Source organism: Delphinapterus leucas, chromosome 13, assembly GCF_059928025.1.
Source record: "Delphinapterus leucas isolate spDelLeu-1000000601 "Yukka" chromosome 13, BTC_Dleu_Yukka2, whole genome shotgun sequence".
NCBI classification, from domain to species: domain Eukaryota; kingdom Metazoa; phylum Chordata; class Mammalia; order Artiodactyla; family Monodontidae; genus Delphinapterus; species Delphinapterus leucas.
In genome coordinates, this window is record NC_143141.1 from 3,003,250 (window position 1) to 3,015,803 (window position 12,554).

At 52.3% G+C, this 12,554-nt stretch overlaps 1 non-coding gene across 1 annotated transcript; it reads left to right on the forward strand.

Moving 5' to 3' along the window:
- The first annotated feature begins 6,135 nt into the window (after window positions 1–6,135).
- On the forward strand, window positions 6,136–6,242 carry LOC115803374 (U6 spliceosomal RNA). The gene has a single exon (XR_004024055.1). It is a non-coding gene; the product is annotated as a U6 spliceosomal RNA (small nuclear RNA).
- Window positions 6,243–12,554: the final 6,312 nt, after the last annotated feature.

A 12,554-nucleotide genomic window follows, 5' to 3' on the forward strand; every position in this document is an offset into this window, starting at 1 on the left:
GGCTTTTTATGAAAAGCAGCAGAGACTCCTGAGCGTTTTCTGCTCCGGAAGGCAGCCCACCTGCAGCGGTTGAGCACATTCTTTGGTATCTCCTTTCCCGTCTCCGGACAACACGTTTCTGCTCCTCTTTCCGGAGTCTCCCATTTCAGCCGCTGCCTCCAGGCTTCCCTGCCCAAGAAGTAGAGTCTGTCCTCATACAGCAACCCCCTGTTGTGCCCCACTTCATTCACACACATTTCCCGGCTTTCCGTCCTCTCAGCATCAATAAGGTTTCCACATAGTTTGGCTATAGCACTCCAGTGTTTACAGAATGATGAGCATAAATGTGGTTCACAGCTGAGTCACAGTGTAAGATGATTGCTTTTTCTTTTTTTCCTTTTTTTTTAATGTTATTTATTTTTGGCTGTGTTGGGTCTTTGTTGCTGCGCGTGGGCTTTCTCTAGTTGTGGCGAGCGGGGGCTACTCTTCGTTGCTGTCCGCAGGCTTCTCATTGTGGTGGCTTCTCCTGCTGCGGGGCACAGGCTCTAGGCGTGAGGGCTTCAGTAGTTGTGGCTCCCGGGCTCGGTAGTTGTGGTGCACAGGGCTAGTTGCTCTGCAGCACGTGAGATCTTCCCAGACCAGGGCTCGAACCCATGTCCCCTGTATTGGCAGGCGGATTCCTAACCACTGCACCACCAGGGAAGTCCCTGCTTTTTCTTTTTTGCACAACATTTTATTTTCTCTGGAGCTTATCCTTGTACCACAGTGGGGGGGAGGGAGGGGGTGTGCGTGCGTGTATGCACTTAACTCTCTATTTATTACCTCTGTACATTCAAACTCTACCCTATTAGTGTAAATCTCCCCTTTCCGTAGCCAAACGTGTCAGGGCATCTGTCTGTTCGTTCTTCCTGAAGAAACACCCTGTCCTGCCCTTGTTTTCTGAATCCCAGCTCTTCTTCTGTGGTTCCCTCCCCTGTTTTAGAGACCACAGCCTGCAGCAGCTTCCTGCACAGTTTCTTCTGGAGGTAAATTTCTGGAATCTTGCGCATCCTAACAAGTCTTTGTTCCATCTGCACACTTAGTAGATTTCCTGCCTGGAGACAGAATTCCAGGATCGAAATCATTTCTTCTCAGAATTTTGAAACCTCTGCTTCATTGTCTCCCGGGTTCTGGGATTGATACAAGGACATGTAATTAGCGCCATTCTGTCCTTGAGTCTCTAGGACAGACCGTGAACAGCTTGCTCATCCCTGTGGGTGCCTTGGGTCTTCTCCTTCCCCGGGTCTTAAAATTCCGCAGTGATGTCCTTGGTGTGGCTCATTTTCAGACTTCGGGCAGGGTGGGCCCTTTTAACCTAGAAAAAATTGTCCTTCGGTTCTAGGAAACCCTCCTCTGTTATTTCTTAAATAATTTCCTCCTCACAGCTTCCTGTTTTCACTCCCGTGATTTGCTGGTACCTAGATCAATTCTCTAATTTTCTTATTTTTTTTCCTCTCTCCAGTTTCTTAGTCGTTTTACTCTACTTTCTGGCAGATTTCTTCAGCATTATCTTTCAACTTTCTCACTGGGTTTTCCATCCCCTCAGATTTTTTTGGTCCCTCCAATATTTCTTTCACATGAGAGCCGCTTGTCGGACAGATGCAGCATCTTCTCCTGTCTTTCAGAGGCTGTTCTTGTTCTCTTCTTCTGTCTGAGTGGCCTCTGCTTCGGTGAGGTGCTCTTTTACTGACGCTCTGCTCTCCATCATGGGGGGATGGAGGATACCTTTTCCCCCAAGAGTCCTGCCCGGTAGTAGCTGGTGTTCAGCATGTAAGAATGAGCTGCAGCTCCAGTCTGAGCTCAGCCTGGGGTGGATGGCACTAAACCTCTGAGGCACGGCGTTGGTGCAACCTACCACCTTTGACCACTCCTGATGCCCTAGGCCTTCTCCACGGCCATATCAGGCTGTAAGGGAGCCTGCAAATTATATTCTCACCAGTTTGTCACGCAAAGGTACCTGAATATCCAAGAAATAAGGGCTAAATCTAGTCTTGCCTGAGCCATTTTCAGACAAAATATCACCCTAGCGTGTGGCAGGTGGACTGGTCCAGCATGGATAGGCATTCCCAAGTGCCCAACAAGTGGGATTTCTTTCATCACACTAAGTGCCTCTTTGAAAGACTTTGGTGAGTTAAAAGGCACATGCGTGTGTCTTCAGGACAAAGAAGGGAGCCCCGAAACTGGTGTTTTTAGATCTCTGGAGCTGTCTGAATTGTGTTGGAGGCATTAGTCAACAGCCAGGTGGCCTCCACACCCAGATGAGAGACAGCCCACCTTCAGGTTTTCCGCGAGAGCTGACAGCAGGAATTTTCTCACAACGTCCCAGCCTTAGCGGTGTAGTGCAATCCACTCCAGGCTGAGCTCAGACACCTCAGCATTTGCTGGTAACGTCTGTGCAAACCCGAGTCCTCTGCCTTCAGGTGCCCTTGAGGCCGTTCGTCTGCACATTTCTGAGTCTTGTTAAGAGCTGAGCTCAGGAAACTATCACTATCTGATATGTGCCAGGAATTACTTGAATCTTATGGGGAAAAAATGACATTCTAATGGCCATATTCCCAAGCACGCTTTGGCTAATGTCACTACGGATACTCTTTCAAAAGCCCCGCCCTGTGGGGGGGACTTTTCCTCAGAGCATCCTACCTTACACTTAAACTAAATAGGTCACATTCAAAAGCAGGGGTGCTGTTTCCCTGGGGATATTGTAAACTCAAGTTTCCCCCTGTATTTTGAGACCCAAGAGTAAAGGAACTCTAAACTTCCAAGGTCATATTATTGGCTTCTGTCAGAAACACATTGCGCTATGAAGTGAGTTTCTTGAAAAAGTATGGGGCCACTTGGCTGGCAGTTCTCTGTTTTCTGAAGAAGCTGGTAACCTACTTTGGCTCAGCTTTTGGAAGAGAGTGTGCGTGCCAGGTAAGAACAAGATATCATTATGAAGAGAAGTATGACCTCATCGCTCAGAGATTCGAAGGAGACTACACCTGGAGGACTCTGATCTGGTTCAGGGAGCTTAGTTACAGAACGATTAGGTGAGGACTGAAGAGATGCCAGGAGAACAGAAAACAATACAGAGATTCAGGAAATTAAACCTGCCAGAACATGAAAAGACATCTCAAGAAAACAGCTATCGGACTTCCCTGGTGTCACAGTGGTTAAGAATCCTCCTGCCAACGCGAGGGACACGAGTTCGAGCCCTGGTCCGGGAAGATCCCACAGGCCGTGGAGCAACTAAGCTCATAAGCCACAACTGCTGAGCCCGTGCGCCACAAGTACTGAAGCCCGCGTGCCTAGAGCCCGTGCTCTGCAACAAGAGAAGCCACCGCAATGAGAAGCCCGCGCACCTCAATGAAGAGTAATCCCCGCTCGCCGCAACTAGAGAAAGCCTGCACGCAGCAGTGAAGACCCAATGCAGCCAAGAAGAAGAAAGCAACTGTCCCCATAAGGATAATTTACCATTATTTAGCAAGAGTTTAACAGGTATAAGACTCCACACTTTAGAGAATGCGGGGCGAATAAGAGCACTTCTGATATAGAAAATAAGTGGCCAGAGCAGTGGTCATTTGCAAACAACTCAAACTTTCTTAGTCATTCTGCACACAGAGGAGCAGCGCGTTCTTCATCAGAAATATTGATTCATCTCCTGAGCTCCTGTTATACAAACACGGTGCCTTCAAGCTAGATAAATAGATGTTCAACAAACAAGCAAGACTTCTATCGTCCACCAACAGAAGATTTTAATTGAATAACAAAGCAAAGCCTAATACAAAGTGACATTGTGAAGTCAGTCCCCTAGAAGGGGTGCTGGGGAAATGCAGAAGTCTAAGTGGGGCAGAAAGAAGGTTACAAAGAGAAACTGGTTCTCTGAGCAAAAGCCCTTCTTTCTGGGATTCAGAAACAATCGTACACAGGCAGTCATGGGATTTAAAATGGCAAACAGTGACCATGGGAAATACCTTAACAAGACAATGAAGGAAATAGCCCCGGCAATGAAGTCGTGCTGTGTCCCACCTACCGGGCTTGATGGCTCTGTTCCTGCCTCTCACTGCTTAGACACATCACCACGCACATAGTGGCCTGAAACAACACGGATTTATTACCTCGCATTTCTGTAGGTTAGCAGTCCAACCTGGGTCTCACCGGACTAAAATCAAGGCGTCAACGGGTCTGTGTTCCTCTCTGGAGGTCTAAAGGGGCGTCCACGTCCATGCCTTTTCCAGCATCTAGGAAGCATCCACACGCCCCGGCTCGCGGCCCCGTCTTCCTCTTCAAAGACGGCGATGGCGGGTTGAGACCTTCTCACATGGTCAGACCTTCTCTGACCTACTCGTTCCTTCCCTCCTCCGCTTTTAAGGAGCCCTGCGATCACACTGGGCCCGCTCAGATGACCCAGGATCACCTGCCTGTTTTATGGTCAGTTGGTTAGCCCCTTTAAGTCCTTTTTGTCATGTGTTATCAGGTGAATTGTGTCTCCCCCCCCAAAGAAAATGGTACACTGAAGTTCTAATCCCCAGGACCTCAGAATGTGACCTTACTTGGAAACAGGGTCTGGGCAGATGTAACGAGTTGAGATGAAGTTGTAGCAGAGTAGACTGGGATCCTGATCCCATATGACTGGCATACTTATAAGAAGATGTCCGTGTGAACACACAGACACCGGGGAGAGCACCAGGTGGAGATGCAGGCAGGGACTGGAGCGATGAGGACAGGCCAGTGGTGCTTGGGGACCTGGCACCAATGCGGATGCTCAGCTGCTGCTCTGGCTGTGACGTGTGAACCAATCCCATGTTTCTGACCCGGCATCTCACTTCTGCCAGAATCTGTGAATCTGAGGGCTAACAGGTTAGCTTGCAAGTAAGACAAATCTCAGATCCCTCGGTTATTGACAAAGGAAGATGCAGGTAGAAAGGCTGGAGAGCGGGAGAGCCCCAGTGGAGTGTTGCCACCAACTGAACGATTCAACATTCGGGTCAAACGTACCCAGCCCTTTAGCTCACCTGCTTTAGGCATCACTTGTCTATCCCAGTGCTTCTCCAAGTGAGGCCCCTGGGCCTGCAGCATCAGTATCACTTGGGATCCCGTTAGCCATGCAGATTCCTGGGCCACATCCCAGATTCTCTGACGAGCCTCCAGGGGACGCAGATGTGCCCCCCTGGGAAACACTGGCCCGCCCTGTGGTCAGCACTGTGGCTGCAAGAGCCTGGCATGGGCACAGGGAGAGCTTTTGGGGCCACTGAGGCCTGGGTGGGAGTGAGGCCAGGAGACAGACTTCCCCTGTCGGCTCTCTGAGGCTCTCCTGCCTCTGCTTCTGTGGACGGGTTGGAGTTTCTGCACTTTCCGTAAACTTTGCCCTCTCGGCCCTCACCCCTAAAGGAGATCAGGACTTTCTCTAAAAGTACACGCTGAAACACGCGGTGAAATTTGGCCACCCATTCTCAAAGACGCAACCTGGACCCACCCGCTTGACTGCTTCCCCCCCCCCCGCCCCGGCTCTCCCTCGCCCCGGAAAGAAGGGTCATAAAAAGAGGGATGGGGGCTGGGAAGGGGATTTCTGGGTCTCTAGGAGGGAAGCTTTGCCCACAGTGAGAAGTAACCTGAGGGGGACCCTGCAGACGTGCCTGGCGGGGTCCTTGCACGTGGAGGGGGCCTCACCTGGCTGGGAGGGGGCCTCAGTTCTCTCCGATGGAGGCAGGGAGGCTGCAAGAGAAGAAAGGACATGAACGAAGTCTTAGGAAAGAGAGGGAGGCATTCCGTGTGCATCCATGTGACCTCCAGGCCAGAGCAGAACACAAAGGCTGCAGGAATCCTCCAAAGGCTTTCAGGGGACCAGGGACACAAAACAGATTCCACGGTGCACAGGGGAAGTGCCCGTGTGGATCTCCAAGTGACTCACAAAGTGTTTATTTTTCTTCCCTCAGATGATAATTACCTTGAAAAGCCTCGTCGGTCCTGGAGCTTCTGAACAGAGTAAATTAGGAGGAACAATATTCTCACCACAAAGAAACAGTGTAGAGGGAAGAAAACCAGCCCTGACAGGGATCTTAGGGGAGCTTTTTCCTAACCACGATTTTGTCCTCTCCCACTGCCAGATAAATCACAGCATCAAAAAGATCCCATTCAGTGCTCGCTTCGGCAGCACGTACACTAAAGTTGGAACGATACAGACTAGATTAGCACGGCCCCCGCGCAAGGATGACATGCAAATTCGTGAAGCGCTCCCTATTTTTAGGAGATGTGGGGATATATGTATATGTAGAGCTGATTCACTTTGTTATAAAGCAGAAACTAGCACACCATTGTAAAGCAATTATACTCCAATAAAGACGTTAAAAAAATATTCCATTCACTACACACGAAGAGCTTTATTTACTAGTTAATAAAATGCTCAGAGCGGCTGCAGAAAAAAATTTGATACCAAAGCTTAATTTATCCAGACCCTTTTGTTAAATCATAATAAAGGGTTTACAAGGAACAGATCTTGCTTGGAATGGGCTGGCCACCCTGGGGGGTGAGCGGCCGTCTCTGTGCACATCGTCCTTCAGTCTTTCCGTTGGCACCTCCCGCCCTGGGAATGGATCCTGGGATTTATGGGATCCTGCATTTAATTCATTAATACCTTAGCTTTCTATGAGCGACCACAGATGGCTGAAGATGCCCAGTGGGGCCTGCTCGTGGAGGATGCATGGTACATTTCACTAGTGAATTACCGAGGCACCTAGGGATGCTCCTTGCTGCGAACAAGGGTGAGTTCTCTTGACTAGATTCGAGGCATCCCCTACCCACATGTCCACCCTTAAAACTGTCTACTCTTGTGGGCTGAGATTTTTTTCACTTTGAAAGGGACAATCTAGGCCCATCCAGGCCAATGCATTAGCCACCACCTTAAGGGAACCCACATTGTTGTCCCTGCGTGCAGCCGCCATACGGGGTCACATGGATGCAGCCCAGTCATCTCAGAGTGGGGACCTGGCCCCTGAGCTGGGACAGAGAGGAGCGTGGCCTCCGTCCGTCGGCATCACACATGATGGATCCAGAAATGTGGTCCGTAAGGGCTGCTGGAAGGGGCAGCAGGAGGTTCAAACCAGGAAAGACCAGGCAGGCGGACCCTTGGAGGAGAGAGGCAGCTCTTATCCGTATTTGCAGTTGGGGTGCAGTGTCCGGTGCAAAGCCAGGCTTCAGACCTGCCCGTCAGCGAGAAAGTGGCCCGAGGCCATAAGGAGAAGGGTGTAAATTGGCGTCTGCTGAAACCCTGGGAAAAGGAGTTTAAAATCCAGCAGGAGAACCAGGGGTCCGGACCAGCTGGCCATGGGAGCAGCCCTGGCTTCTGGTCTGTCCTTCCAGCCAGGGGACCAGATCTCGTGCCAGCTCTGCCTCTTGTGCTCTGTGGCCCTGGACGGCCACCTCACCTCACTGGCCTCTGTGTCCCCACCTGGAAAGTCCGCACCCTGGGCTCGCTGGCTGCCTGGGCCCCTCTGGCTCTCATCTCTCTCCCTGGTGGCCGTCCCTCATCCCTGTCAGAACCGTGGTCCAGCAGACACAACCTCACCCCAACTCAAGTATTTCCGGAACACTCTGGCAGGGACTGTGCCTGAGTGGTCCACAGCGCCCGAGATTAAGCCCCCAATCCTGACTGCTCTGTTGCCTCACCTCTCACAGGGCTCCCTCTCTCCTCTGCAGGAAACCTTGGCCCTGGACCACAAGGCCCGGCCGCTCTCCCCTCCCCATGCTGGGCTGGCAGGTGAGGAATTACTCATGGGACTAAAAACGGGAACGAGGGAACGCCCACCCCCCCGACCCTGTCTAGAGTCTCCCGACCTGTCTTTCTCCTCACTCTTTTCTTTCCTGCAGGGCTGATGCTGGGGACGAGAAGGCCCCCGGAACTGACAGACTGTGGACTTACTGGGGCCCCAGGGGCCTCCCCACCTGATGATGTGCCCCAGAGTGTGGGATGCTGGCCTGGAGGGGACCTGAGCCCAGAGACCCACAGGTATGTTCTCTCGCGTGTACATTCAGACACGTATGAACTGAGGAGACCCGCAGGTAAATGCACGTATGTTCGGGGAGGTCTGGAGAGCTCACAGTTCTGTATCTGAGACAAATCACCAAAGAGAAGCCCCGGCTCTGTGTCCCGGACAGCGTCCTGCGTGAACGCCCTGCAGACGCCCCAGCAGTCGTGAACTGGCTGAGTCTCCATGCTTCACGACCTCTAGCGGCAGGAGAACGACCGGCTGGCTCTCCAGGTTCTCTGGTTTCACATCCGCCTCATTTTTACCCGAGTCTCTCTTGTGTCCGCCGGCTCTCCAGTCTCACAGCCCCTGTCCCCGCCCAGGCCTCCTCTACGCCCCCCGACACCTCTTAGTAGCCTCCCGACGACCCTCCAGGCTCCCGATCTCTTCCACCCGCAGAGCACGCCCCGCCCGCGGCTCCCACACCAGAGAGGAAGCCGCAGCTGCTCCCGACCCGACTGGCTGCGGACCTGCTCGGCGCGATGGGGGCTGTCTACCATCCTCATCCCTGGGCGGAGAGGATCCAGGCGCTTCTGCAGAACTGAGGACGTGGCCGAGCGTGGGGTACGGCCCAGAGCCCCCGGAGGGTGGACGGTGTTATGAGCCACAGGCTCTCTGTTACCTTTCTGAAACCAAAAGTTCTCAATTGCAAAGTACTACAGCGCCCTCTGGGCTCCCCCCACCGCCCTGGGTGGTAGTTAAGGGATGGGGCCTGCGGTCGGGACACTGTTGGTTTCCCATCTCATGCTCCTTGGGAAGAAGGTCAAGTCTGCACCTGGAAGAGAATTTCTCTCTCTCCCCCTCCCCCTCCCTCCCCGGCTTCTCTTTCTCTCTCTGGCTGCCCCCCCTTCCCTCTCTTGCCTCCTCTCTCTCCTGACGCCCCTCTCCCCTCATTCTCCTGACGCCCACCGCCCAGTGTGCAGGGGACGGTGTGGGGCCTGCTTGCCACGTGCAGCCCTTCTGTGACCATGAGGAGAGCCAGAGTTTGGTTGACGCGCACACTGAGGCTGGCGGAGCAGAGGAGCAGGAAGCAGAGTCAGGTCCATCCGTGGGGACATCTTTGAGCTGCTGATCTTGACAAACCTGGGCCCGCTCTCCCTCTGAACTTGCCTCCTGTGAAAGGGTAAACTTCCTTATTGTTCAGACCAGTTTAAACCAGTCTCTCTAGTTTTCCTTTTAAAGCACAGATCTCATGGTTGCCGACCCAGCGTAGAACGTCCTCCGTCACCTTCAGGACACCGTGCTGCCTCCTCAGCTCGGCTGGGGGGTGAGGGGAGAGACCCTGCCCACCCCTCCAAACTCACTGTCTTCCTGAAAACGTGCCCTCTCGTCCAACAACACGGAGCCTTTCAAAGTTCCCCAAGCTGTCCACCACGCCTCCATGCTGCCATGTGCTTCCCCTATCGTCAATCCAACACATATTCTGCCTTTAGAATTCATAGCTCTACCTTCTCCGAGCACCTCTTCCTGATTCCCTGGGTGCAGGACAGTGGAGGGATCGAAAGCACAGGCTGCGTTGGGAGAGCGGGGAGGACACTGCCAAGAATGGGGAGGACGTAAGGAGACAGAGGAAAGACAGAAAGAAACTGAATCTGGTCAGAGTGTAGGAGGCCCTAGATCAGGCCTTACCTGAAGGCAATGTACCGCCAGGCTTTAATTCCTGGGAGCTTTTACATTTCCTGTATCGTTTAGGTTAATTGAGTCCGATTTTTGTGTGTTTGTTTTCTTCGCCACCAAAAGAATTCCAAATGCTTTTCCAAAATTCAAGTTCTTATCATGCCTTGTCATTGACTGACAGCTTTCAAGGGCAAGGGCCGAAGAGGATTTGGTTTTCCAGTCCCTGTATTAGAAGACACCCAGGACTAATTTGTTGAAGTTAAATAAGCTTCTCGGTGTTGCAAGTTTTGATTTACATATATATATATTTCAAAAATTCTGCCTATTAACATTGGTGGTTCAAGGAAATGCTGAATTCTAGTCAGGCACAAGGTTGCTTCTTTCTTTTAAGAACAAAACTGAGTGTACGCTCAGCGTGTCATATTTAAGTTGCACTGAGGGTGCAGAATAAAAATATTAAAATTATACTCACTTTATCAAAGTGCCAATATTGGGATGTAAAATACATCATTCCCCAATGATCTGATTTTCTCCAGCAGGATCAAGGGTTACACATCTATTAGGATCACGTGTTTCCTTCTCTCAGCAGGACTAATCCCTCCCTGCCCACGAGCAAAGTCTTTCCAGACTAATTTGCAAACAGGGCTCTGTCCCCTCACCCGTGAGCGCCATGCCCAGTTTTCTGCACTCATGGTGGTGAAACCCTAGCCCAGGGAAAGAGTATGAAACTCTCTGGGAGGCAGGTTGAGACCTGGAGGGCTCTTGCAGGGCCCCAGCCGCTCTCCCCTTCCCTCTTCCTTCCCTGGTCCCGCTGAGTAAGTCACCAGCACAGACATGCCAACCTCGATCCCTGCTTGGAAACCACATGAAGAAAAAGACAGGAGCTGTTCCAAGAGGCTATGATTTTGGCAGCCTTACCAGACAGTTATTTCGCTGGTGACTCAGCATCGCAAGCCTCCCGTAGCCCTCCCAGCGCTGAAGTGCCCCACCTGTGGGGCTGAGGGAAGAGGGCTGGCAGGTTAGGCTGCGGTTAACAGTGGGGACCACCTGACACGATCACTCTCTGGTTACAAGAGGGGAAGCCCAACTCAAGAAAAAGAAAAGAGGAACTTTTGGCTTGTGTGGCTAAAAAGGTGATGGGTTCAGGCATGGCTGGATCCAGATGCTCCAAGCCAACACTGGCAGCTGAGGAACTTGTCAGAAAAAACACTTCTCCTTCTCTGTAGTTTAGGCAAGTGCTCTGGTGCCCCTCATCGGCCTGGCGTGGGTACCTTGCCCTCCCTTGGCTGTGATCCTGGTGGGCAGAGGGTGGTTGGGAGCTCTGTTGGTGGGGCCTGAGTCACTTGGTTGTCCCTGGTCGTCACGGGGGGTGTTCTTTTGGTCTTTCGCTGCAGCCAAGGACCAAAAACCTTGAAGGTGGCTTCAAAGAACAGAAGTGTATGGTCTCACAGTCCGGAGGCTGGAAGTCTGGAATCAAGGTGTTGGCAGGGCCATGCTCCCTGAAACCCATAGGGAGAAACCTCCCTGCCTCTTTCCAGCTTCTGGAGGGTGGTTGCCACCCCCATGGGCGAGACATGGTTTACAGATGCGTCAGTCAGTCCTACGTCTCCACGTGGCCTTCTCCCTGTGTTTCTTCACACAGCCTCCCCTGCCTGTCTGTGTCCACATTTCCCCTTCCTGTAAGGACACCGTCATATTGGATAAGGCTGCCCTAACGACGTCCTCGCAACTCGATTACATCTGCAATGGCCCTATTTCCAAATAAGGCCACAGTTGGAGATACTGAGGGTTAGGACCTCAGCATGGCATTTGTGTGTGTGTTTGCGGGGGACAGGGTGTTTGGGGAACACCTCAACTTATAATGGCGGGGTGGGGGAAGCTAAAACAACACTTGCCAATTTTTCCAAGTGTGAAATTGGTATAATAACAGCATCTCCTTCCTCAATCAATGTGAGGAGAGAAAATCCATTGAAAGTTAGGACCCCAGGGCCTGGTGCTCGGCGGACACACAGTTCTTGCTTTTGTGATACTTTCTACCCTGGTGTCAAATCCTACATGCATTTAACTTGTGCAGTTTCAACTCTGTGTGCTGAGAGAGAGGACAACTTATGTAAATGATAGGAACCAAGTAACAGGGGCTCTTCCACTCAAAGAGCAGACGACCTTGAGAGAGAGGGAACTTGGAGTTGAGATTTTCTGCTTCCTCAGACAGCCTGGGGCCCCAGCGTGGCTCACAGGACGTGTCCTCCCACCCCACGCTGAGTCCACAGTGGGAAGGCGTCCTGTGTCCCCAAGTGCAGCTGAGCCGCGTCAGGCCCGAAGACCCACTCTGAGGGGCAGAGCATCCTCTTGGGGTGATGTAGGGTGTTCCAAGGGATCTGGGCTGGAGAAACACTCACCTTTCCTTACTGCAAACCCTTGCCTGACACTCACTAGAAAAAACCTACGTCCCTCCGTGTGGTTATTCTAACTTTTCTTTATCCAACCTCCTCTTCCCCAAGTCCCCAGCAAGTGTTTCCACCCTGGTACCCGCCTTCCCACCATCCCTCCTGCACCCTTGACTCATCCTTGCAGGCACGACCGTGCATTCATCCGTCTGCATCCCAACCAAATGTGACCCAGCTTTGCTGTCTGCTTGCGGGGGCCTTGAGTTTTAGGGAAATAAGAGCACAGCCAGCTTGCTGGTTCCTTCCCATCTGTGCTTGGATCCTTATGTGCAGGACCAGGGAGGGTGAGATGTGAGCAGGGAACCTCCTTCCTCTAGCGGGAGGGCAGGGCTGGGGAGGGGAAGCCAGGGGCACTGGCCGCAGGGGAACAGCCAGGACGGTGCTCAGAGCCGCCAGGAGCCGTCAGCCCAGCTCCCGGAGGCCGGGCGTTGCCCTTTCACGTCAAGTCCGCCTCTTCTCGGCGTTCTGC